This window comes from Cydia pomonella, chromosome 26 (genome assembly GCF_033807575.1).
Source record: "Cydia pomonella isolate Wapato2018A chromosome 26, ilCydPomo1, whole genome shotgun sequence".
Classification (NCBI taxonomy): domain Eukaryota; kingdom Metazoa; phylum Arthropoda; class Insecta; order Lepidoptera; family Tortricidae; genus Cydia; species Cydia pomonella.
This window is the reverse complement of record NC_084728.1, coordinates 7,275,995-7,303,130: the sequence shown is the minus strand read 5'-3', so window position 1 is coordinate 7,303,130 and position 27,136 is coordinate 7,275,995. Positions and strand designations below refer to the sequence as shown.

Here is a 27,136-nt window from a genome sequence, read left to right as displayed (position 1 = left end):
GTTCGGGAAAACGCGTGTTTTCGAGTTTTCATGCGTTTTTCTTTCGACGCAGAATATGGTCGCTAATTTCGTGTTGCTGGCCACTGTCCGTCTAGCCCAACGGGTTAAGACGCGGACTGCTAAACGAGTGTTACGGGTTCGAATCTCGCCCGGTGACCAACTTTTGCTTTTTTTTTTTATATGTTCACGTTTATAAATAGTTTTTTAATTTTTATTGTTTTAGACAAGTTTAATATAGTAAAAAAAATGTAGTTAAGATTATCACCTATACACCACCATATTACATTAAATAGTTATAACCGAGCAAAGCTCGGTCGCCCAGGTACTTTATTCATAAGTGCGATATAGAGGCAAACCTTGTTCGTGGTTCGCGGTAGGCCCTCTGTACTCAACTCATTATCACTAATTTCTCCGTAAGTAGTAAAACTACCAGATTCTTAGTACATTAGTGTATCAGGCGCATCAGCGTAGAGACAAAGCGGCGCGTTAAAAGATCATATCCATTGTGAGATGATGTAGGTCGGATGTGTGGGGACTCATTTTATAAGCGGTAGCGAATTCTGTTGTTCAACCGCGAACACTGTTTGAACCTGAACCTGTTTAACAATGTTCAAGTAAAGTCCTGTATAAGCTACTTGCAGTGTTGGCCAAACGTTAATTAGAATTGAAAATATTGAAAATTAACCATTACAAATTGCACCGTAACGGACGGTTTACAGTTTACGGTTCAATTTGTAATGGTTAATTTCAATATTTTTAATTCTAATTAACATTCGGCCAATACTTGCTACTTGCCACCTATTTGGCGTTTCACAAATAAGCTTAATTGGTAGAAAAAGTGCTAAGTTTGTCAGGAAGTTTTATCTAGCAGTTAATTTATTTGTTAATTAACTATCCAATACTTTACTCAGATTTTGTGAAACAGACCCTTAGTAACCTTAGTCGAAGATAAGCTTTTTGTAACCTTAAAATAATATAATAATAATGATCCAATTTAATTTTATTACGTGTAATGTAATTTATTGTTTTATTTTATTTTACTTTATTTAATAATACTTATTTTAATGAATTATAATTAATATGACATAGACTTAGGTACTTAGTAATAATCTAATAATACACCTATGACATGTAAATTTTTTAATTTTGCGAATAAATTAACATGAAATATGAGATATCCCTCGAGGGCGAAAGAGTTGTAGATATATCTTTAGATTGCGATGTTCGCTGTAGCCATCCAGTCTGTAAACTTCTTATCTAAAGAGCGTCCTAGAGGGGGGTATAGCTTGTTCAATGTGACAGCTTTTAGTTCTTGTCTGTGTATAGAATGAATGGCTAAATAACGCTATAATTAGTCTGTATAACATTAACTGTATCTTATTCCCTCTGTGTATGACTGTGGCGCCCTAGACTCATTAGTTATCTGACAGTCTAAAGCTGTCAAATAGTAAAACTCCTGGGCCACAACGGAAAAACAGCGCTGGCTTTGCCAGCTACATGCTGAGTTGTGACACTTTTATGACATTTTGCGCTAAATGTTATACATTGTATTGTCAATATGTTTTTTTTTTATGGTAGAGGAGGCAAACGAGCAGACGGATCACCTGATGGTAAGCGATTACCGCCGCCCATGGACACCTGCAACACCAGAGGGGTTGTAAATGCGTTGCCGGCCTTTAAGATGGGAGTACGCTCTTTTCTTGAAGGTTTGAAGGTCGTATCGGTCCGGAAATACCGCAGGCGACAGTTCATTTCACAGTTTAGCTGTGCGAGGCAGAAAGTCATGTGGATGTTTGTGTTTGTGGATGTGGATGTTTTTGTCATCCGTGTTTGTTTTGTCATAAATAAATGTATTTTCTTTCTTTCTTTTATTTTTATACCACGTTGGTGGCAAACAAGCATACGCCTAATGGTAAGCGATTACCGTAGCCTATGGACGTCAGCAACTCTAGAAGTGCTAAATGCGCGTTGCTGACCCTTAAAAACCTGATTTGAAGAACCCCATACTGAGTACATTTGTCTAAGGCCGCGCTTTGTTGTCGACCCCACTTTGCGGTACCTACTATCTAAAATAATGTGACAAATATGTTTCAGTCGACCCCAATCTGTGTCTTTTTAGGGTTCCGTAGCCAAATGGCAAAAAACGGAACCCTTATAGATTCGTCATGTCCGTCTGTCTGTCCGATTCTGTCACAGCCACTTTTTTCCGAAACTATAAGAGCTGTACGGTTCAAACTTAGTAAGTGGATGTATTCTATGAACCGCATTAAGATTTTCACACAAAAATAGAAAAAAAAACAATAAATTTTGGGGGTTCCCCATACTTACAACTGAAACTCAAAAAATCTTTTTTCATCAAACCCATACGTGTGGGGTATCTATGGATAGGTCTTCAAAAATGATATTGAGGTTTCTAATATCATTTTTTTCTAAAATGAATAGTTTGCGCGAGAGACACTTCCAAAGTGGTAAAATGTGTGTCCCCCCCCCCCGTAACTTCTAAAATAACAGAATGAAAAATCTAAAAAAAATATACGATATACATTGCCATGTAAACTTCCACCGAAAATTGGTTTGAACGAGATCTAGTAAGTAGTTTTTTTTTAATACGTCATGAAATAAAAAAAAAAAAATGTTTTTCATCATATCCATACGTGTGGGGTATCTATGGATAGGTCTTCAAAAATGATATTAAGGTTTCTAATATAATTTTTTTCTAAACTGAATAGTTTGCGCGAGAGAACCTTCCAAAGTGAAAAAAAGTGTGTCCCCCCCCCTGTAACTTCTAAAATAACAGAATGAAAAATCTAAAAAAAATATATGATATACATTACCATGCAAACTTCCACCGAAAATTGGTTTGAACGAGATCTAGTGAGTAGTTTTTTTTTAATACGTCATAAAAGTTAAAAAAAAATTTTTTCATCAAACGTATACGTGTGGGGTATCTATGGATAGGTCTTCAAAAATGATATTTAGGTTCCTAATATCATTTATTTCTAAACTGAATAGTTTGCGCGAGAGACACTTCCAAAGTGGTAAAATGTGTGTCCAAAGTGGTAAAATGTTGAACAAGATCTAGTAAGTTGATTTTTTTTAATACGTCTTAAATTGTACGGAACCCTTCATGCGCGAGTCCGACTCGCACTTGGCCGCTTTTTTATTTATACTTTGATATGTTACATACCTACTTATATATTGTAACAAAGCTTAAATTAATGCTGACAACTGACTTTGACTTTCAACAGTTTCAATTCATTAGCTTAATTATTTTCATGATTCTAATTGTTGTTGGTGTCACTACCCTAAAAAAACTTACTGAATATCTTGATAAATATGAAATAAAGTAACAAATATATATTTTTGTCGACCCCAATTCGTGTCTTATTCATACTTTGTTTTTTCTTTCATACGTTATATACCTATACTTATATATTGTAACAAAGTTTCAATTCATACTGACAACTGACTTTGACTTTCAACAGTTTTAATTCATTAGCAAAATTATTTTAATGATTTTAATCGTGTTTGGTGTGCTACACTAAAAAAAATCCCGACCTCACTGAGTAATTAATCACTGAAATTAAATAATAAATAAATAAATAATGCTCAATAACAGATTCTGTAATAGGTAACATATGAGTATAGTTCGCAAGTATAATTTATTGTGTAAGTAGTAACAAAATATTATGTAACTGTTATGCGTACTTTTCTTTCAGTGTTGAATCGCTACCGCTTGTACTTTGGCCAATGCTCATAAAACCCAAGAGTGTAATCACAGACTCACTTTTCGCTCCCAACACTGTATTTGCATTACTGTGGATTTTACTTTGGCCGTGCAAATGATTTCTGAATGTTTAGGGCTAATGGCCAGGTTTGTTTTGCTTTTTAATACAAGGTGTAGCAAAAATATTGGTGGCTTACTGCTCCTACACTAGCTACTTTAGATTAAAACATATTATTATTAAGGTAGGGCACTCAAGGTCTATTAACACATTGCTTATAATTACATTATTTTTTGTATAAGACCGTTTGTTGCCTAAATAAATAAATAAAAAAGTAGATAACGTAGCTTATGAACAATCTTTCATATATAGAAACCTTTTTAAAATACATATCAGATAAAATAAAAGTATGTGAATCGTTTGATTAATTAAAATTACCTAAGTTACCACTAACAGCTACGCCAGGACAATAAATACAACTACCTATATATATATTTACAGTACTTATGGTACTACTTTCCCGCACGCGTGCGGGAATGAGCACTTTCCGTGCGTATGTCGAAACTTTAAAGAGTAATATGTACTGTAAAACGTTGTACAATACACGTGCGAATATATAATTCGCAACTCGGGTCGATTTAAAACACTCCCTTCGGCCGTGTTTTAATTTATCACCACTCGGTGCCAATTTCCTATTTTCTGCACTTGTATCGTAAATAACTATAATATACCAAATATCAGCCTATATACATACTTAAAAACAATTACATGTTACTGATAAAATTCTTTCGACAGTATCCAGATGTAAATAAATAAATAAATAAATATTATAGGACATTATTACACAAATTGACAAAGTCCCACGGTAAGCTCAATAAGGCTTGTGTTGCGGGTACTTAGACAACGATATATATAATATATACATATTTATAAATACTTAAATACATAGAAAACATCCATGACTCAGGAACAAATATCCATGCTCATCACACGAATAAATGCCCTTACCAGGATTTGAACCCGGGACCATCGGCTTCATAGGCAGGGTCACTACCCACTAGGCCAGACCGGTCGTCAGATGTAAATAAATAGTTTAGGACATTCTTACACAGATTGACTAAGCCCCACGGTAAGCTCAAGACGGCTTGTGTTGTGGGTGCTCAAACAACAATATATATAATATGTAAAACACCTATGACTCAGAAACAAATATTTATAGGAAATGAAATAGAAATACCCAATAAAAGTCCCAGTCGCAACAAGCAAGCCATTTGGATAAGCAACCTAAAACAAAAGGTCTGTGTTTCTCAAACTTTTATTTTGAGACCGCTTTGAAGTATATCCGGAATATTCGGATCTCAAATGTAGGTCACAATATACAATAGCTGTTAGTGTATAATATGAATTTAAAACTCGCAATATTTCTGTGACAGAAGGAAGAATATATGAAGTAATATGAGTTTCGAAATTTCGAAGTTTCTATTACAAAGAATTAAATTTAAAAGTAAAATGTGATTACATATTTTTAAATTTATGTGTATTTTCTAAGATTGATTTTTTAAATGTAAAAAGGAAGGCGTTTCGTTGTTTTTGGTACAGAACCCCTAGTGTACATTTATTCGATAGCGTGACGTGATGTACGCGTTTGCGTTTAGTCTCATTTTGTATGAGATTTAGAAACAGCGCGCCAATCGGGACGTTTCGGAAACTCAAAGTCCCATACAAAATGAAACTTAACGCAAACGCGTACGTCACGTTACGCTATCGAATAAATGTACACTAGGGGTACAGTTTTCTTTTTATTCTATGTTAGCCCATTAGTTAAGTTAATAGAAAGTCAACTTATAAGTATATTACTCGTATGAAAACCATTATCAGGATATAAAAACCAATGTCTGTGAGAGATATTTTTTTATTAAAGGAAAAACGAAAAAAAAAAAACACCGCTACAAGTAAAATTCCGTTAATTAAGAAAAATAAGTGTTATTTCTTATTTTATCCTTTCAGGGGTTGAAAAAGGGGTGACATTTACTATTATGGAAGCGATATGGAAATACTAATGACGACCGGTCTACCTAGTTGGTAGTGACCCTGCCTATGAAGCGGATGGTCCTGAGTTCGAATCCCAGTAAGGGCATTTATTTGTGTTATGAGCACAGATATTTGTTCCTGAGTTATGGATGTTTTCTATGGATTTAAATTAAATTAAATTATCATTTATTTCGACCATCTGGGAAGTATTTGTATATCATATATGTATATCGTTATCTGAGTACCCACAAAACAAGCCTTCTTGAGCTCACCGTGGGATTTAGTGAATTTGTGTAAGAATGTATTTGTAATATACATTTATATTTATAATTCTACGTGGACAAAGTTATGGGCAAAACCTAGTATGTAATAAACTTTTTCCTTGCCAGTTTATTAGATACGTTAATACAGAAAACGTTAATAACTAAAAAAAAGCGCAAAATGTTCTCCATAAAATTTTAATTAACATAACTAAAAAATCATTTAGAAGGGGTTCCTACATCCCTCGCTATGTTGTACGTAAGCATTGTATGTAAAGGGGGAAGGGGGAGGAGTAGATGTTATTCCGATAGCTTACCAAGTCGAAAGTTCAGAAATCCAGGTTTTTTAATAACGAACTTCCGTGAGACTCCGACATATTAAATATAAAACTTTATATTAAAGCAAAAATTTATTTTTTTCTTATTATTATGTTACTTATACGCAGAATCACGAGCTCTTTCGATCCCATTAGGAGAAAAAAAAATCCTTAAATGTTTATTTCCATTCTGTTACGTTTCATAGATTTTTAATGTCAGTAACGGAATGGAAAGGATCGAAAAATGTATAGAAAGGTTTGAGATACTTTTTTCTCCTATTAGGATTTAACGTAGATCAGTAGATAAACTAGAAACTTAGTCAGGCCGACAGATAAACTAATTCTTCTTAAAAACCACGCACTTATAACAGCGAACACGCTTGCTAATTACAAAATGATACGTTTATGTGTTTTAAGTTTATTTTTTTGTCTAAATCGTTACTTCCACTTAGTACAGTATTTAATGTATTTATGTCGACATGTTTTTTTTGGCTTTATGTATTGTAAATTTAAGCTTAGCATATATTGATGTTGATGCCCCAAATAAACGGAAATAAATTAAATAAAGAGCGCGTGTTTTTGAGAAAAATTAATACAAAAAATTACAAATGAAAATAAAGTATAGTGTACAGATTTAAATAGAATGGCCTCCTTACGCTGGATTGGTCAAATGACTAGTGAATATCTAATAGAATAGGAACTCAGCTCCAGACCGGTTAGCATGAGTTACGCTCTCGCGCGCGACTCCATACATGCTGCGCAACTTTAAGTATGGACTCGCGCGCGAGAACACAACTCATGCTTGACGGTCAGATAAGGTAATTTCATTACAAGTCCAAGATTTGGTTTATGTGACGTTAATCCAAGGTTATGAAATGAGAGACCCTAGCGTCTTTTGATTACCGGCACCGGCGTCTAGTTAGCGCGACGGAAAATAGTATCGCTGCGCAGTTGCGCCAACGTTGCGTCGAGCAGTAGCCATAGAATTGACAAAAAAAGATAAACACCAACTTGCACAAACTTTTATGTAAGGTCCTGGCAGAATATCAGCGTGGCTTGCCGCATCATCATGCTGAGCCAGCGCCAATCCTCTGCCACGACACATGATTATGTCCTTTTATGTTTCTATTTCTTTGTTCATATCGTGTAATTATAATAGTTGATCTTTTAATTTAAGCTTCATGCCATTTAATAAATATCTCCTTGTAATTACCATGTATGTTGTGGAAATGAATAAAGTGTTTATTTATCTATCTATCTATCTACCAACGCTCGGGAGACGGTAGTGGGATCTCTCTTACGCTGGTTCGGTCGACTAGTGTTAACCAATGGGAACCCGGCTTCAGGTAAGGGAATTTCATTACAAGTCCGAAGCTTTGGCTTAAGTAACGTTAATCTAAGGTTATGAGCGTGAGCGTGCTTTGATAAATTGGCCGGTGAGTTACTAGGTGGGTGTAAATTCCAGCGGTTTTAGTAATAACTATCTTCTTCCCGCTACTTCGTCTGCGTGGATTGATGAGCGTTTTTTGTTTTGCCATTTCTTATGTCACCTTTTTTGCCAAGTTTGTGTTATTTAATTTTCTAGTCAGGATCGCGAGCCCTTTACATCCTTATAAGAGAAAAAATTGTCCCAACATTTTCATACATTATTAAACTTTTTGTTACTGCCATACAAAGTAATATGGGCAAAAGGTAACACATTAGGAAAAAACTCTGGGACATTTTTTCTGATGATTCTGAGTAGAAACAACCAAATTTTTTTGAGAAAATACAAAACAATTTTTTTGTTTAACTCTCTGATAGAAATGTGTCTGTATGTGATAGATAACTGCGTACTAAATTTCATTTAAATCGGTATAGCAGTTAAAGCGTGAAGATGCAGAGTTACTTTCGAATTTAGAATATTATCAGTACAGTGGTTAAGTCACTTTATACTAGTTTTTATACGAGACAAATATCTGGACGCAAAAGAATTTTTGGGGTCCCAGTTTTGCTTAATATAAACGAAAGGTGGTATAAAGTGTTTTAAGGTTCCTATGTGATCGTTTCATTTTTAAAAGATTAAAAGTCCGTATATTATGCATAACTTCATCGTAATTCTGAAGCTCACTTTCAAAAATTATAACAAAGTATGTGTTATTATTAATAATAGGAACGAAAAATAACAAAAGTAGGTATATATAATTGTTATGAATTGTATGTAGGATTCCTTTATACATAATTTAATTGTTTTCTTAAATTTCAATACTTTTAAATAAATTAATCACTAAAATTGTTGCCAACTACATTTTATTATACCTTTCTAATTCAATTTTTATACTTTTATCTCAACCATTTTTGAGTAAACAAGCGTTTCCCAAAGTTTACGCGCTGTATGCGCCGACACGTCCGTTATTAGGGTGCGGATGAGATAGCTGTAATGGCGGGTTTACTGCATAGGGTTTTGTTTAGGGTTTTGTATATTAGCGATTTAGTAGGTGATTAAAAATGGTACAGATTAGAAAAGTTTATTGTCAATTTTTTTTACATCATTTTATTCGTACAAAACTATCTATAAAAAGACTCATCGCTAGAAGGCGGCTAATCACGAATAAAAAATAATAAAAATAAATTCAAATTATTTCGATTTTTTTTGTACTAACTGAATAAAGAAAATAAAAAAGTGAAACCCAACAATAAATACACTAGATTAAAAATCAATTATAATTCTGATAAATGTATAATATTCTCATGTTTAGTTTACTTTTATTTCATAATAGCATTCCATTATAAATTGCTAAGCTAAGTCAATTTACATTAATACATATTATGATTGTCAAAAATAAATAATAAAACATCAAATAAAAAAAATGAAAGGATATGAGGTTATGTCAAAAACAGTATGAATGTAGCCGTCTGAAGACAAATACAAGTATATTTAGGTATAATATATCATTGCATTTCCGTACACAAAATATGATTAAAGCGTGAATCTTGTATATACAATCGTTTGAATACAAAATTGATGATCCATCCATCATGGCCGTCAATACACCGCCATTTTGTGGTTATAATCAATTTGTCCGCTTTTTATGACTGAAAGCATTTTTGCTTCAATATCTGTTTATGAGATAAATATTATTTTATGCATAGTTAGTTAAATGTTATGTTTCTATAATGATCTAATTTTCATTAAATTTATTATCTAGCATTTATTTAAGAGTGTGTTGTGCTTCATTTATGCTCCAATTTATTCGCTTAGACGTATTCGATAATTGATTGAATGAATGACCTGCAGAATTTGGCTAAAAAACTTGGGTTGAAAAACCCCCTTGGTATGAAGGTACATACAATGTTTAATAACTCTTTATTAATGTTAACAGCAAGATATCCTTTTAGTCCCAAAACTGTAAACCTTGTAACTTTGTCCGGAAGCGACGCGATTACGTGCGTTATACGCGCCCAAAGTTGCCAGCTAATTATTACTCCCCTGAGCTCGTCGTAAAAGCATGGCCCAATTTCGACGACATATTTTGTAATTTACATACTTTATTTTAGGATTAAATGTAAACTAAAAATAAGTAGGCTATATTTGATTGTAATACAATTTGTACACAAATATTATTGATAAAATCTGCTTGCAAAAAAACTGCAATGAAGTGTCTGCATTAATTTGCTTTTGTAACTTCCTTCTTTTTTCTTTATTTTTAAAGCAACTTTCACTTTATATTTACGAACGAAAAAACATTTAGTATTTTCGGTTTACAAAATTTCCAAAATTAAAGGTAAATCGTGCTTTTCGCCTTCTTGGAACCTTATTTAGATATTAATAAATATGTATGAATATCGCGTGTATACGACAAAATCTTAAATTTCCATTACGCTTTCTCTCGGATTTCGCACCAACCACTTTAAAGTGGACTCCGACGTTATGGCGTAATAATGATTAGGGCTCCATACGCCCAAATAGACTAAATGAAAATGATATGACGTGACACGGTTACGGTGACAATGAGTTTTTATGAAGACGTTTGAAACGTGTTTGAAACGTTTCACCCGTTTCAAACTGGAGAGCATTGTTTTTGCATTTTAGGGGAGTTGGGATCATTGGCGGAAAATGGGAAGTCACAGATAAACGAATTTTATGTGTTTAGAAATTTGGAACGAGGTGAATGATGAACGAATGAAATGACACACACAAGAGAAAAGCCTTAAATCTGTACTATTTTTGCTTCGAGATAACGATTTCAAATTTAAAAGCCTCTACTCAGCTTGCATTAAATCGCATGTGATTTTTGATATCATAGAATTCGCTGAACCTGCTTAGCCGAATCACATGCAATTTGTTGCAAGGTGAGTAGAGGCCTTAAAATGACGAAAACTTGAGTGTGTATGTGTGCCTCTCTCGACTGTTCAATATCCGGGTCTAAATTATTTTTGTTTGCTTGTTTTTTTCCCCCAAAAAATGTGAGAGAGCTTTTTGTATAGGGTGTCATTTTTAATCTGAAGAGACTTATGCTCTACAGCTAGAAAGACGTCCAATATCACTCAAATTTTATTTATTTATTTGATAAAAGACAAAAATAGAAGCGTGACAAAGTGGTCAGATACAAGACAACGAAAATAATTTTAAAATACTCTCAAAAATTAATCGTCATAATATCTTAAAATTCTAATAAGTTGTTCAATCTGGAACATTAATTATATCGAGCACTCTGCATGACTAATAAATATGAAACATCGTGTAAATATTTCTATTTTCAAACTTACCCATCGACATCGCCTTTGCGTTGTTACCTGTAACAAAAAAATATTTGTTAGGTTTTTTTATAATTTCCAGACACACAACACGTTTAATGTCAATCAATTTGTTTTAAATTAATTTTGTTATTTATTTGGATTCTCAGGTTAGATCTTATACAATTTTTATGAAAGTGAAATAGAAAACTAGCTGTGGCTGTATTTGTCACATGATAATATGATACGTTATTTATAATAATCAGTAGAGATATTTTATATTAGCGTATTATATTATAGATCTATTTGTGGTTCATGATTTGATGAGACCATATACAGTAATCTATATGGTCTCATCTCATCTAATCATGAACCACAAGAAATCATGACATGCAAGGAATCAAAAAACAACCAATAAGTGCATACTCTGTCATATACCTACTTAATACATATTTTGTGAAATCTTCAACCGTCTACCTATTTTGATATACCGGGTGTAGCCTGTAACACGAGCAAATAATTCAAACATATATTGTACTCCTCAATCGATCAAACTTTTGCTCGACAACTTTTCAAAATTATGAATCCTTTAGACTTCCTATTTTTCATACAAAATAAATATTGCCCTTACATCATTGTAATTGACGTTGTTTGTCACGCTTTAAATATGACAATATTTGCAATACATTACGTCTTCGAATACAATTTAAAGTTTACTAAAAATCAAAACATAAGTTATTTTGAAAATTTGCTGAACAAATATTTGTCTGTTTAATTTATTGCTCCTGTTACAGGCCACACCCGGTAAGGCCCGTAGAACGGAACATCTTAGAAAATACCAAATATATTTTTTTAGTACAGGTACTCCCAACTCCCCTTCATTTTTAGAATAATTGTATTTTTGTAGTTTTAGTGCCAATAGAAAAACACTCTAAGAAAAAATGACGGACAGCTTACTCGTACATGATAGGGTTTAGATTGGCACTCTAACGAGCTATAAACAAAAGGCTTACTTTCTTAGCTTGTTCATATTTTTTAATTTAAATAATATCTAGAACATCTATACACCGTGAATTTAGCAGAACAGAAACCGTAAAACACGTAGCAAAGCCGGATGAAGCTTACACCAATCCGATTAGTGCGCTCGCAGAATTAAGACTTAATTATAAATGCTTAATATTACAATTGACAATTATACTGATTAAAGAAGAGAGAAGTAGCTGTAATTGGCCAAGTTTTTAAGATTTTGCTGCTGTTTTATCTGAGGATATTTTCTTATTAATTCATAGCCAAGGACGTTTGAGATTTTTGTGTGTTGTATTTATGTCCTACCTTAAAATGGTTTGACAATAATTGTATAACATTATTAAACCTTAATATTTTAAGAAATGCATTGATTGATTTTGCATGTTATCTCATAAGTTAGTTGCAAGAAGAAGATTGCTTTACCTTTACAGAGTTCATGTGGAACTGTATTAAGTTATAAAGAACTGTACTAACGGGAGTACAATAAACAATTCTGATTCTGATTCTGATTCTGAAACGCGGATTTAAAATCCATCGGGTTATTGAAGTTCACGATGTACGATCAAGGAATTTAATTTTAGTACCATTTCGTATCTACCTTCCCTAGCGACTTATTATCACTGTGATTATCACTGTGACAAGGTACGAAATGGTACTAAAATTAAATTCTTGGACTGTACAATCGTTTTGAAAAATGCTGATCTGTGTTCAAGCTAAAGCGCGAGCTATACCCAATTAAATCGGCTATTAGGTGAACACTGGTAGTTACCGAAAACAAACCTATTAGGTAGACGCGGTTTGCAAAATACGGGTGATTACCAAATACAAACATAGTAGCTAAATACTTTCGAGCAAATTTGTTTGTTCAAACTAAACACGCTATTATTTCCTGCAATATTTTTAAAACAAATATGGGTTAGCAAAGGCTCCATTGAATTTGAAGTAATAATATATGTGACGTACAGGGCCTCAGAAATACTAAGGGCCTACGCTAGCTGACGCGGACGCCCGCTGCGTGTGCACGCACGCGGGTGCTATTTTTAGGTGAAATCCGCCGCACGCGTCCGCTTCAGTTAGTGTTGCTCATACTATTTTTCGTTAACCCGCTCGTCCGCTCCGTGCACCCGCGTCAGCTATCGTAGGCCCTAACTCAGAAACACAACAAAAAACGGTTAAAATTTACAGTAGGTACAGTCAGCATCAAAAGTACTACCATTTCTGATAACTGAACAAAAAGATATGTGTGAACAGAACATGCTGAGGACAATTAAACTGTTTCAAATACTTTTAAACGCAAACTTACGAGATATTAGTTCTATCATAAAGCAATTATATATATCTCATCTGTGGTTCTATATAGAAAAGTAATCATGGGTTGCAGATACTTTTGGTGCGTTGTTTCATACCATACGCTAATATTGGTGCAGCGATGCGATTATCAAGAGCAATATTTATTCACATTATAAAGTGATCACAAAAACTCGGTGCACAAAAATTAAAAATGTAACAATATTTAATATTCTTGATAATGTTAAAATCCAATGAAATTATTTAACAAGAAAATGGCGTTTATTGCTGACGCCTGCGGAACTGCTTAAATCCGGTTCAGGGACTTCAGAGTGGTCTTTTCAAGTATATTCCCGTAATATTGTTCATACATGAATGAGACCCGGACAGATATATCTGCTTACATGAAATTGTAAACTAAATTTCTTAACTGTGGAAGGCCAAAAATGGATATTATTCATTTTAATAAATTGTACAGCATGAAACAAAGGAAAATTACTTAACCGTTACACGAAAACTAATTCGACGTAAGATACAATTACCTATTCAATGAAAAAATGATACGGTCTGCCACGTTTTCTAAATGTCAAGGTGTAAAAAATATTTTGTAAATATTAAGTTAATGAGTATTAATACTTTTTGTTTCATAATTCAGCGTATCCACTTATTAGTAATTCCATTAACCTAATATCGCTAAAGACGTTTGTGAAAATATTTACCTCAAAATTACAGCATACCATAATCTCTCAAACAGACTAAATAAGTCCCGTTCCCATCCCTGCATTAACTGGCAGATAATAAACCGCCATAGTCCGTATTTTTTTAATAACCTGCGGTCAAGTATAATCACTAGGGCCGGACTCGATGGCTTTTGAAGTTACCAGTATATTTTCAGTATTGCCAACTTAAAGCTAGATAAGGGCTGCGGTCGGCTTTGTACAGCGTTTTTAGCTTATTGAGTAGTGTTGTTAAGTTTGAATAACATAAATTTTGTAGTAGTTTTTTATTTGACATTATTAGTTTTTTATTTAACGCCATTAGATATATCGGAGCGCTCACGGTTTTCAGATAAATCTGAAAATGCATTGTAACGTCTTGATAGTTGATGCTTTGTTTTGATAGGTGTTTTGTGATTATCTTGGCCGTTCCGTTTCCGATATATTTGATCGTGGCTGTAGGTACTATTCATAACATATGCTCGTATTTTATCAACCGATTGCACATACCTAATTTTATTATTTACAAGTCTAAATCTCCGATTGGTCTCACATTCAACGCAAAAATTCGTATAAATTATTTGATGTCTATGAAGTTTTTGTATTTACATTACTTAACAATGTTTATTTTATTAATTAACGAGTAACAGTTATTTATTGAAATAACAACACAATAATTAAATTCGAATTAACTATGATTACATGAAGTCACTCGTCGGTCAAAGAATTTTAACTCAGGTATCCTAAATTGTAAATGTCTAAGTATCGAGGTATGTTGACTTAGTCGTATAATTACCTCACGTGTGAATGATTAATCTGTGACAAATTCGTAAATATCCTAAAAGCGCTGTGAACATTTTCACAAATCTAACGGCAAAAAATACCTAAACATGAAACAGCAATAATTAAAATCACAATGACATGCCTCAAAAGCACAAAGTCCCCACTGTCGAACCGGTTTCAGCCGGTTTCAACTAGTTAGCGAGTACTTAAAGTTCCAGAAGGGTTAAAAAAGCTGTTTTTTTTTCTAAAAACTGTCACTAATTGGCGTTCGAAGTTGAATTAAAGTTAATTTGGAAGGAATTTTCGAGGACTGTTTTATTTAGTTTTGGATTGGGAAATTGTTCAGTTGACATTGGCTTCAGGTACTTATTGATTTTGATTTTTTATTAAAAAAAACTATTTTAGTCATTAGATCAAGTTGTCATCAAAAAAAAAAAATTTATCACAGAAATAATCATAAAACAAAAACCATTCACATTATCAAGAATATAAAATATTATAAAGTAAAAATACCTACTGTATTAAAGTTTGAGTATCTGCTTCCACGATCCATGGCCACTTGCACTAACTAGTAGAACCTAATTAACTATTTCGCTACTGCACGCACAGCCCGGCTAGCTCAGTCGGTAGAGCATGAGACTCTTAATCTCAGGGTCGTGGGTTCGAGCCCCACGTTGGGCGAAAATATTTTGTGTTTTTGAATGAGAAACTGATTTTGTTTTCGTGTATTATTATTATTATTATTAATTCAAAGTATTTTAAAATTTTCAAGTATACTAACATTGTTATTTGTTAATGCGGTAAATATTTTCACATTGAACTTCATTTAGATCGTTAACTTTTTATGCGAATAATGAGAAGCTATTTAAGTATATGATAAATCTATAAAAAATAAAATAAATATTAGTGTAAACTGGGTTTATTGCGCTGTTACACATTATACTTCAACAAATCGTCAAATTAGATAAGATTCAAAGCTTGTGAATTATTAATTATTTATAGTAGCTACTTACTTATTTTATTTCTAAAGTTAATATTAAGGTTTCATTATACATATGTATAACTGCTTATTAATCTTATTATAACAATTATTTGCATTCTCTAAACAACGTGCAAAACTATATGAATATATAGATTACGTCATCAAACTTAATGAAGTTACGGCTACTAAACATTAATTTCGTCATGGCACTCATCCGGGGGTGTAGCTCAGATGGTAGAGCGCTCGCTTAGCATGCGAGAGGTACGGGGATCGATACCCCGCACCTCCAGTCTTTTTCCTTTTTAAATTTTATTTTTACCTTGAGTCTAGAGCTATTCGTGTTGAAATAATATTAAAAAGTACAATAGAAGAATTGTTGTATCTACACTCTCGGTTTAGCCAAGTGCGAATGAGATAATCCGGTTGCAATGCGTACAGGTATTTTTAATCTTGCAAACTGCTTGCTAGGAGTCTGTAATATTGATATGTTATATTATGGATATTTATGTAAAATACTTGTTTGTTGGTGATTTTTAAAGAAAATAATTAATTGTCCTAAGTAATGCGGTTCAAAACGACTCAACTCCGGTAAAACTGTATTTATTAAATTAAGAATATAGAAAATTAATACAGTTAGGGGTAGTACGAGTATTATAAATATTTTATTAAAGACAAAATTTAAGGTAGCATCAAAAGAACTAGCTTACATTACTTTTTTTTAATATAAAAAAAAACCTTGTAAAACGTTTTATTTTATCTTATCTATAAATCTATTATTATCACAGGTGTCACGGCCAATGGCCCTCGTTTGGTCGGATTGACATTTTGACGGAAAAATTGACATTCGCTATGTCAAGGGCCATTAGCACAGATGTTACAGTGTTAAATACTTAAATGTTACTACATACTATAATGATGTATGGTAATGGTATAAGAATATTAAGAATGCATTTAATTATTATAACAGAATTATTTATAACCTCAATAAGCAATTTATATAAATCAGCTACCGCCGGCGGCAAGTATTTAAGCTATCCGCCGCTAGATGGCGCAGAACGCAATCCTTTACCAAACTATTTTGGCTTCCTACATAGTTTGCCATTCCGAATATCTGCGCTGAAAACTTTGAATTTATGCCAAAATATGGAGTCGATAGAGGGCAAAGTTGGTAGCTTCGGAGACAGTAGATTAAAGTGAAGTTTTGCCTCATTGTTCGCTGAGTTTATAGTCAAAACCATAATATCATAACGATTGTATGAGCTGAAGTTGCAATTGAGATGTTTGAACTCTTACGTATCTATAGTTAGCATGAATTATACAGTGACAGCTAAAGTGTTGAATTTCGATCGCTCGATTTCGTGTTCTTCCGTTCTCCACTAATTAATAAAATAGTTATTTACGATAAAAGTGCAGAAAAAAGGGAAATTCGCAATGAGTGGTGATAAATTAAAACATGACCGAAGAGAGTGTTTTAAATCGACACGAGTTGCGTTGCGAATTACCTATTCGCACGTGTATCGTACAACGTTTTACAGTACATATGGCTCTTTAAAGTTTCGACATATGCACGGAAAGTGCTCATTCCCGCACCAGTGCGGAAAGTAGCACTTAAATAAATTATACTAATAGAATTGTAAACGAGTGGTCAATACCTTTAGATTCCCAATTTCTATCACTCTTATTTCAAAAATAGCATTTCGCTGTTTTCCACACATTTTCGAGTGAAGAAATCGAGCGTTCGAAATTTGAAAATCGCTTTATTCCTATGGTACTCGTGCGTTGCTGTGTTGCATATTTGATGCTAGCTGTTCATCGGGTAGTTAATAACAAATATCAAAAGTAGAATAATTATTTGGGGTAATATTTGGCGGATGAATTGATATTTAGAAATATCTAGTCTGTGAATTTGCTTGTAGAAATATTGTAGGCGTTGTATGGACGGGAAAACAGCTGTTTAAAAATGCTACCTATAATATTTTTTCTTAATTATTATAATAATTAGAATCATAGTTGCCGTTTTTCCTAGGATCAGAATGTAAAAAAATATGTATCACCTCTCGATTCGTATGATGGTCGTTATTACAGTTATTTTACTTTTATTTAACTGACTATGTTAGTTAGTGTGGGTCAAATTTTGAAAGCTAAATTTGACTCAGTTCCTGATTTCTGATTGAGCTGAAATTTTGCATAGGTACATATGTAAATCCGATGACAATGCAATATTATGGTAACATGGAGCTGATCTGATGATGGAGACAGAAGGTGTCCATGGGAACTCTGTGACAAAACAACGCAAACTTATTCTGTACAGTCAGCGATAAAAGCTTGTACCAAAAATGTTTTTTTTTTTTAATATATGGATTAGTTGTCACGTAAAATGTTTGTAGACATATGATGAAAGTTAAGCACATTTATTTTGTATTTAGAGATGTATTATTTAAGTAACAAAAATACGGCGAAAACATATTTCTATAACTATATTTTTAAATTCAAATCAAAAAAGAGTTGACAGAACTGTCATCTTCTTCTGATGGTGCCCTATCCTATCGGATGTCGGCGATCATCATGCGAAAGTTTTCTCAGATTTTTGCCGTTCTAGAAAGAGTGGCGGCGTTCTTGGTAACGGTCCAATCCCTAATATCTTTACTCCATGTTCTTCTAGGTCTTCTTTTCTCTCTTTTACCTTCTATAATTTTTCTCAATATGTCATATATCAGTCAGCCGGCCGAGCTCCTACCGAGCGGACGATACATTGATAACGCGCTGTACTAATTATCTACCTACACAAACACGTGTATTCGGATTGCAGTGTATAAAAATTAATATTTGTTTAATCCGCGTAATAACGTTAGTGAAGTGTATAAAAAGACCTTGATGATGGTGCAGTGTAAGGAGTGCAAATTATCGTTAGCTAAAATCAAAAGCGATAATATATCCCGTTGTAAAGGCATATGTGAGGGTGCTTTTAATGTCAAGAACTTATAGAGGATCGGGACAAATCGAACAACAGAATAAAGACACTGGAGCATAGGAACAACCACCTGGAGACATGCAATCGGGCTCTGGAAGAGCGGGTAACATGGTTGGAAACTAAAGAGAAAGAGAAGAATGTGGAGATAGTTGGCCTGGAGGACAAAGATGGCGTCATGCTGGATAATGCTATACAGCAGTTAGCCCGCAAGTTTGGAGTAGATACCGGGCAAATTCGCGAGATACAGCGGGTAGGCGTACAACCCGCCGCTGTTAGATTAGCAACCGCCAACCAGCAAAGTGAGGGTCGCTCGAGCAAGCCGCGCCCGCGGCCCGTTGTTATCACCATGGCATCGCGGGCGGCTCGCGACCAGTGGCTGGCCGCTAGAAAAACAATAAAGCTCTGCAATGATGACGTATTTGAGAATGGCAACAAAGACTTTATATACATAAATGAGGATTTAACTAAGTATACACGTAACTTGTTGTGGACGGCAAAGAATGAATTGAAACCTACTTATAAGTATGTATGGGTGCAGAACGGCAAGGTGCTGATAAGGAAAGATGACCCAGCTGACGCGAAGATAAAAGTGATCCGCTCCCTCAACGACATAGATTCATTATTAAATGATGAGAAGTGACGTACTTATACTTATATCTGAAACGGTTCCTTTAAATTGTAACATTGAGGTAAATAGGATGTTATCTAATATTCAAATTCGACGACGAATCTACACATATTACGTCTAATATAAGCTACAAAAAGTACGAGAACTTAGAAGTATGGAACAATGAAATAAAACTATATAAACTAAGTTTACATATCATTCACATCAATATAAGATCATTAAGGAAAAACTTTAACGAGCTACAATTATTACTAAGCGGGTGTATGGCGAAAATAACCTATCCAAGATTTTGAATCCAACAGACCTGAGGGCTGTTTATTTTGCACATTTTGAGAGCATTCTAAGATATGGTCTGGAGGTATGGGGTAACAGTGTTCTAATAAATACCATCTTAATATTACAAAAGAAAGCTGTAAGATGTATTGATAAAGCTAAGCCCCTGGAACACTGTCGCCCACTTTTTGTTAAACATAAGATAATGACCGTCATTTCATTATACATCTTCTCAATTAGCATATTTATTTACAAAAACAAATCTAATTACCAGTGTAAATCCAATAACAGATTGCATGCCTTAAGAAATAACAATGATATTATTTTACCAAAATCAAATAATTATATTCATTTTAAAAGAAGTATTGAGTACAATGGAATCAAAATTTTTAATTTTTTAAGTAATGACATAAAAGAGTGCACTAATTTAAATGAATTCACAAAAAGGCTAAAATGTTATTTAATAAACAGACCTTATTACTCCTTGCAGGAATATTTCCAGAAACTGTATGAATAGTAATAATATTTTATTTAAATTTGTATAATACTCGTAATAATTTTCTTAGCTTCAGAATTACCGAACTATTAGCTATAGAAATTTAATGTCATCGTAAACTTAGGCTAAATGTATTACCTAGTGTAAGTTTTGCATGTCAAGTGTGGCAGAACATGCATTCATGTAACCTATCTACTGACATGACAAATTGTAATATCTGTGTAATGTTCTAGCAAAATAAATGATTCTGATTCTGATTCTGAATAGATGTAATTGCGCTTACAGAGGTTAATATAAGAGAACAAGAATTGCCGATGTATAAACTGGAGGACTATGATACATATATAACGACAAGAGAGACATCCAGGGGAGGAGGAATACTGGTATATGTAAGAAAGAGTATTAGCTTCTCGGCATCTATAATTAAATCTAACTACAGTGAGATAATATACGGAGAACTTTCTCGGGATAAAAAACAGCTGACCCACTTGTTCGTCGTATATAGACCACCGAAAACAAACAAGCATGGATTTGTGACAGATATACATCAAGTGCTCTCAAAAATACCTACTGGACAGGAGTTAATAATGATCGGCGATACAAATATAGATCTCATGAATGAAGTCAGCTCAGGCAACGTCATTAACCAGTACAGGGACAACATGTGTGAGTTAGGATTAGAATGCGCCATCAGTGACGTGACCCGCGAGGAGGTGTACGGCGGCCACGTGACCCGCACCTGCATAGACCACGCGTGGGTGCGCACCCGGTGCGGGCGGCCTGTGTCCGCGTACGTCCTCACCACCAAGGTATCTGACCATTATCCTATCGGAGTGAGTATCGAGGTCGTTGACCCTGCACAGACTAGTAAGCAAGCACCTGTGACTATTTTGTGTGAAAAAACAGTAAAAAATCTACTTGACAGTGTTAATTGGAAAGAACTGACTTACTGCGAGTGTCCACTACAATTGTATGATAAGTTATGCTCAGCTTTTTCTAGTGTTTACAATGACTCTAAAAAACAAAAAACGCCTGGTAGACGCATAGATAAAACATGGATGAATAAAAGTATTAAAAAAATGTTAATAGTAAGAGATAAGTTATTTAAAAGGTGGAAAAGTAGTCCTAACGATATGAACCTAAGACTGCTATATAATAGATATAGGAATAGGGTCAACAAATGTATAAATAAAGCTAAAAATAAGTATAGGCAGGAAGAGTTAAAACACTGTAATAACAATCCTAGGAAAATATGGGAAAAAATTAATCTGTGGACAGGGACGGAAAAATTGAGCATAGATAGAATAATACAAAAATATTTAGCAAAAAATGATACCATCTTGAATATCTGTAATAAATTCTCGGAAACTTTCACTAAGGAAATATTGAATATAAGGCATAACTGTAATGTCAAGTTCTTAGATAGGTCAAAGTATATAAACAATAGTCAAGTATCATTAAGGTTTGTTAAGGCGCAATCTAACGATATAAAGAAAATTATTCATAATTTAAGTGAAAAAAAGTCGCCTGGATTAGATCAGATCAGAGTTCGAGATGTAAAATATTTAAGTGAAAAAATTAGTCCGGTGTTGGCAAAATTTATTAATCTGTGTGTAACAAAAGCTATGTACCCAGAGCTATTAAAAGCAGCAATAATAAGGCCTATATTTAAGCAAGGATCTTATACTGATTATACAAACTATCGCCCTATTGCCATTTTATCAGTCATTAATAAAATACTAGAAAAATACTTGACAGCACAAATTAGTAGTTTTTTAGAAAAAAATAATATCATCACACAGTCGCAACATGGGTTCCGTCGAGGGCGTAGCACGGCGACCGCGCTGGGTCGGTTTACTGACGAGGTCAACGAGGCTCTAGATCAGCGGAAGCAGGTGGTTGTGGTCTTTATTGATTTCAAAAAAGCTTTTGATACTTTGGGCCACAACCAGCTGCTTCAGGCAATGGAAGAGTGTGGAATCGCGGGTCCACTCCACGGGTGGCTTCGCGCATACCTCGAGGGACGAACCTTGCGCACGGCCGTGGGAGGCGAGTGCGGCGCGCCTGCGCATGTCTCCTGCGGCGTGCCGACCGGCTCGGTAACCGGGCCAGTTGGGTACATAGTTCATGTTAACAGTATGTGTAATGTTGTCAAAAACTGTAGTGTTTACATGTATGCAGATGACACCTGTCTAATATACGCGGATAAGGACCTAGGCTTAATAGAAAATAGAGTACAGGAAGACTTAACTAATATTATTAAATGGTCACATGATAACGGTATTATTATTAATATTGCGAAAACAAAATGTATGTGCATACGGTCACCTTACTCTAGAGATAGGTACAGGCCGCCGTGCATTGTGGGGCACAGTTTCGACTGCCTCCACAGTGCGCGGCCGGCCGGGGTCGCATGCGGCTGTGTCGAGCTTCAGGTTGTGGAACAATACAAGTACTTGGGCTTGCTTGTAGACTATAAGTTCTCGTGGCAGCCACATGTTAATGGCTTATGCAATAAATTAAGAGCAGTACTTGTAAAATTCCACCATCTGAAGTTCGTTTTAAATAAGGGCCACTATGTATGCAGTGTACTATGCTCTAGTGGATTCACTATTGTCGTATGGGCTGTCAAGCTACGGTCGTACATTTAAAACGTATCTAGACAAGATAAAGGCATTGCAGATTAGATTCATGAAATTAATGGTTGACAAAAAAACTAAATTTAAATGTAAAAGTACTACCTATGAACAACTCTTCTTAGAATGTAAAATTTTAACAGTTCATGAAAAAGTCACGTTATTCTTAGCTATGGAACAAATGTATAATGATGAGTTTAAAATACCTATTGTCAATCAAAGGTTAATAAGAAACAGAGATAATAATAAATTGCTAGTACCTAGTTTTACTAATTATTTTGGCCAGAGATGTAGAAAATATTTAGTCCCTATGATCTATAACGAGTTACCATCGGATTTGAAGACCAAAAGGATAACAAAACGAACATTTAAAAAGAAACTTAGCAATAATCTATTAAATAAAATAAAAGGTAAAATACAACCGCTATAAATTGTATACATGCACTGCATTTTTATACTGTATGATCAGATTGTACCGTTAACCCCTTACTTCATGTCGTAAACAAAAGTATTATATCTGTTTAAAAATAAACTTTAATAGCTATCAATAGAATCGAATATTATAACTGCCATATAGGGCTGCGCATGCGGTAAGAGGTTAAATAGATAAAAATATAAGTAACATATAGACTACCTAGCTTGCATATTATAGGAGCTTCGTCTGCCAACAAACCACTCTGTGGTTTGGCAGAAGTATATTGTAAATATTTATAAGGCATGAAATGTGAATAAACGTTTTATTTATTTTATTATATTTACTATTTCTGTAGATATGGCCGAAGTAAGCTGTTTTTCTTCTTTTTATTGAACTGTCATAGAGCCATCATAAGAGGTATTTAAATTTACGGAAGGTGGAGATAAGGAACGAAATCTCCATGTACCAAAAAGAGTCATCAAAAAACTTTAAATAGGTGGCGCTACAATACCTAGAGTACTTGAACAAAAAAATCAAATCATAGACAGCGCAATTCACTCCGTCAATAACGCCTAGGTTCTTAGCTACGCTAGCGCTACTCTGGAGAGATTCGGAACTATTATTTATAGCTGACAGCTGGACACTTTTGCAACAGTTCTACCATAAGAGATGCCACTCCTCTTAATTCCACACTCCATATTTAAATTATTCTGCTTTTGACAATCTTTAAGCCACCTTAATGGCGGTAGTTTGACATTTGCGAAATGTCAGCGTTCAACAATAGAAGGTCGGTAAAAGGCGCGCTTACCCCTCTCAAATGTCAAATAGGGTAAAGTAGGTTTAGCAAATATTGGTGTTTTTTTATGATTTATCTATTTATATAAAAAAGAGCATTATAAAATCATTGTATTACTTACAGTATACGAGCATGTTAAAAAATAATAAAAAGGGACTTAGTCAATTTGTGAACGAATGTCATAGCGAACTCACAATTAGTCTTAAGCGCCGTCGACTCTATTGGCGTATAAGTTCTTTATGCCAATTTCCGCCATTTTGAACACTCTTCAAAACCTAAACGACAGCAAAAATCTATCTATCTAACGCTCACATTTTTTTTCTAGAATCGGTAGAGAAATACGACCTGCAGAGAATATCCGATCATATTAAAGCATTTTTGCCCAAGCTGAAATAGACCTTCACTAACGCTCGGTCAATAGGGAGTATTACTGCAATATTTTGCCACCAGAGTGCAGCATTAACACCTTTCGTAAATCATACAGTAACTTATACATACTGTGCCTTAACTTTTATTTTTTTAAATATGACATTGATGCATCAAGGCGGTTTGTTTACAAAGGGCCTACCGGGAAACGTGAAATCGAAATTTAGTTATCTGCCTCTTCATCACTCGAATATGCAAGAGTGATAGAGAGGTTAGATAAAGAAATTTCGATTTTCTTGTTTCGCGGTACAACTTCAGATTGTGATTTGTGGTAGTGGCGCCCCCTACGCAGAGTTTCGCGTAAAATTCCCTATTAGAAACATTTACACCGACTGAAAAATCTAAATCCAAACCTCCTTTCCACAAGTCGGTTAAAAACCTTGTTAACAATGAGAATCTCTTCACTTGATCATCCCCGCAATTAAAAGGCAAACAATTATGGCGCATAAAGCGCTATAATTAATATTTCCGTTTTAAAATGGCGGCTATTGTAAACGCCATATTGTTTTGTAGTGGTGTTCCAAACGCATACGCGAAACGGATTTTTGCCGATTTGGTAAAAACAAAAAACTCGATTGAGTTCGTTAATCGTTTTCACGTTGCCTGATCCGACATCGGATGGAAGTAAAATGTATATATCAAATCTTGTAAGTTACATTTGACCCATTAGACCAGCGGTTGAACAAAAATGGGTTTCGATAATATTAAAGTTTTTTCTTTTTTGATATGTCATTGGGAGTATGTTAAATAATACTTTGGTAAAAAGTTAGAAATTTTAAGGTTGAGCTTTCGGTTATATTTAAATATTTTAATTTTTGCTAATAACTAAGTAAATATAGAATTAAAGTTACAGAAAACTTTATCATATTGAATAACACTTCAATTTATGTACAATTTTCAGTTTTTAGAAATCTGGAACAGCTGCTTTCTGGTAAACGTAAAAACACGAGTTATTTTGTAAATATAGAATTAGAGTAACTGATATTGCAAAATTACGATATTATCGATCAACTTAGTATTCTAGTAAAAAGTTAGACATGTAGACAATGTGCTTGTCTAGATATTGATTTCAGGTTAAGCAGTATAGCTAATATTGAATTAAAGTTTGTAGAGTTAATAATAATCGATCATCAACAATGATCTCAGTTACTAAACAAAAATTTAGAAATATAAAATCACGGCGACACTCATTACTGATATGTATGCATTCCTTGCTTATATAAATACGTTACGTTTCAAACGCGCGGCAAGTTTGCGCGCGCCGCGCGCTGTGGCAGGAGGCAGCGAACAACGGTAGTGGGGAGCGGGGTGCCCTTGACTGCGTTTACGGTCCATCAAAAAAATTCCTAAAGCGTGTTTTAAATTAATAGCAATAGAATTTTTTTATTTTGTTGTTACTATTTTGTATTGCCCGCGGTTTCGTTCACGTAGAATTCGTTATCGCGTTACATGAATATTATTTATTTATTTAAACTTTATTGCACAAACAAAAAAAAACAAATGGCGGACTTAATGCCAAAAGGCATTCTCTACCAGTCAACCATTGGGTCAAATAGAGACAAAAAAAACACATTCTCATACAGATGACCACCCTTCCTTGTACCATTTTAAAAGCCAGTTGCAGCTTTTCTTTCCCGATTTTTTTCAGATGTTTGGACTTGGTATTTTCCTCGCGATAGTTATTTGTTTTAAGGGGAATGTTGTTGTTAACCGCTAATGCTAATATTGATAACCGATAGTTATATAGAGATACGTTATAAGGTATATGCACCCTCATGTTATTTATTTCTGATAAGAAATAAATGTAAGACCAAAATTCACAGTGATACATTTCAAGTAGGTTGCCTTGTAAGATTGCGGACGGATAGTTTTTTTGTTTGTTATTTCATCGTATGATATATCAAATGAAAGCTTATTTGAAAGTGGCCGTATTAAAAAAGTTGGTCCAGTTAATGGTCGCCTAGATTAACCGATTTTTATATAAAATGTAGGCAACCATGGACTGGACCAACTTGTTAAAAAGGCAACCTAGTACAGTTAGTAATATAGTACCTGGGCGACCGAGCTTTGCTCGGTTATAACAATTTATTGTAATATGGTGGTGATAATCTACATAAACTTAAAAAGTAAAATGTGAACTGACAATTATTATTATTTACCATCGATTTTAACCTTACAGCACTTGTCACAGAGTAACACAATCTATTGTCGATTTCTCTTATTACATAGGTCATTTTTTTTACTAAATTAAACTTGTGTAAAACAATAAAAATTAAAAAATTATATATAAACTTGAACATATAGAAAAAAAACAAAAGTTAGTCACCGGGCGAGATTCGAACCCGTAACACTCGTTTAGCAGTCCGCGTCTTAACCCGCTGGACCAGACGAACAGTGGCCGGCAACACGAAATTAGTGACCATATTCTGCGTCGAAAGAAAAACGCATGAAAACTCGAAAACACGCGTTTTCCCAAACATAAGACTAATCTAGATAGATTGTATACCCCCAAAAACCCCTATATACCAAATTTCAGCGAAATCGTTAGAGCCGTTTCCGAGATCACAGAAATATATATATATACAAGAATTGCTCGTTTAAAGGTATAAGATAAAATAACTTTTCTTTTGATATATCATGTGACGTTTTCGT

General features: G+C 34.1%; 2 non-coding genes across 2 annotated transcripts; both read left to right on the top strand.

The window, feature by feature from the left end:
* The first annotated feature begins 15,469 nt into the window (after positions 1-15,469).
* On the top strand, positions 15,470-15,542 carry Trnak-cuu (transfer RNA lysine (anticodon CUU)). The gene has a single exon. It is a non-coding gene; the product is annotated as a tRNA-Lys (tRNA).
* A 517-nt stretch (positions 15,543-16,059) lies between these two features.
* On the top strand, positions 16,060-16,132 carry Trnaa-agc (transfer RNA alanine (anticodon AGC)). Its single transcript has one exon. It is a non-coding gene; the product is annotated as a tRNA-Ala (tRNA).
* The last annotated feature ends 11,004 nt before the right edge of the window (positions 16,133-27,136 follow it).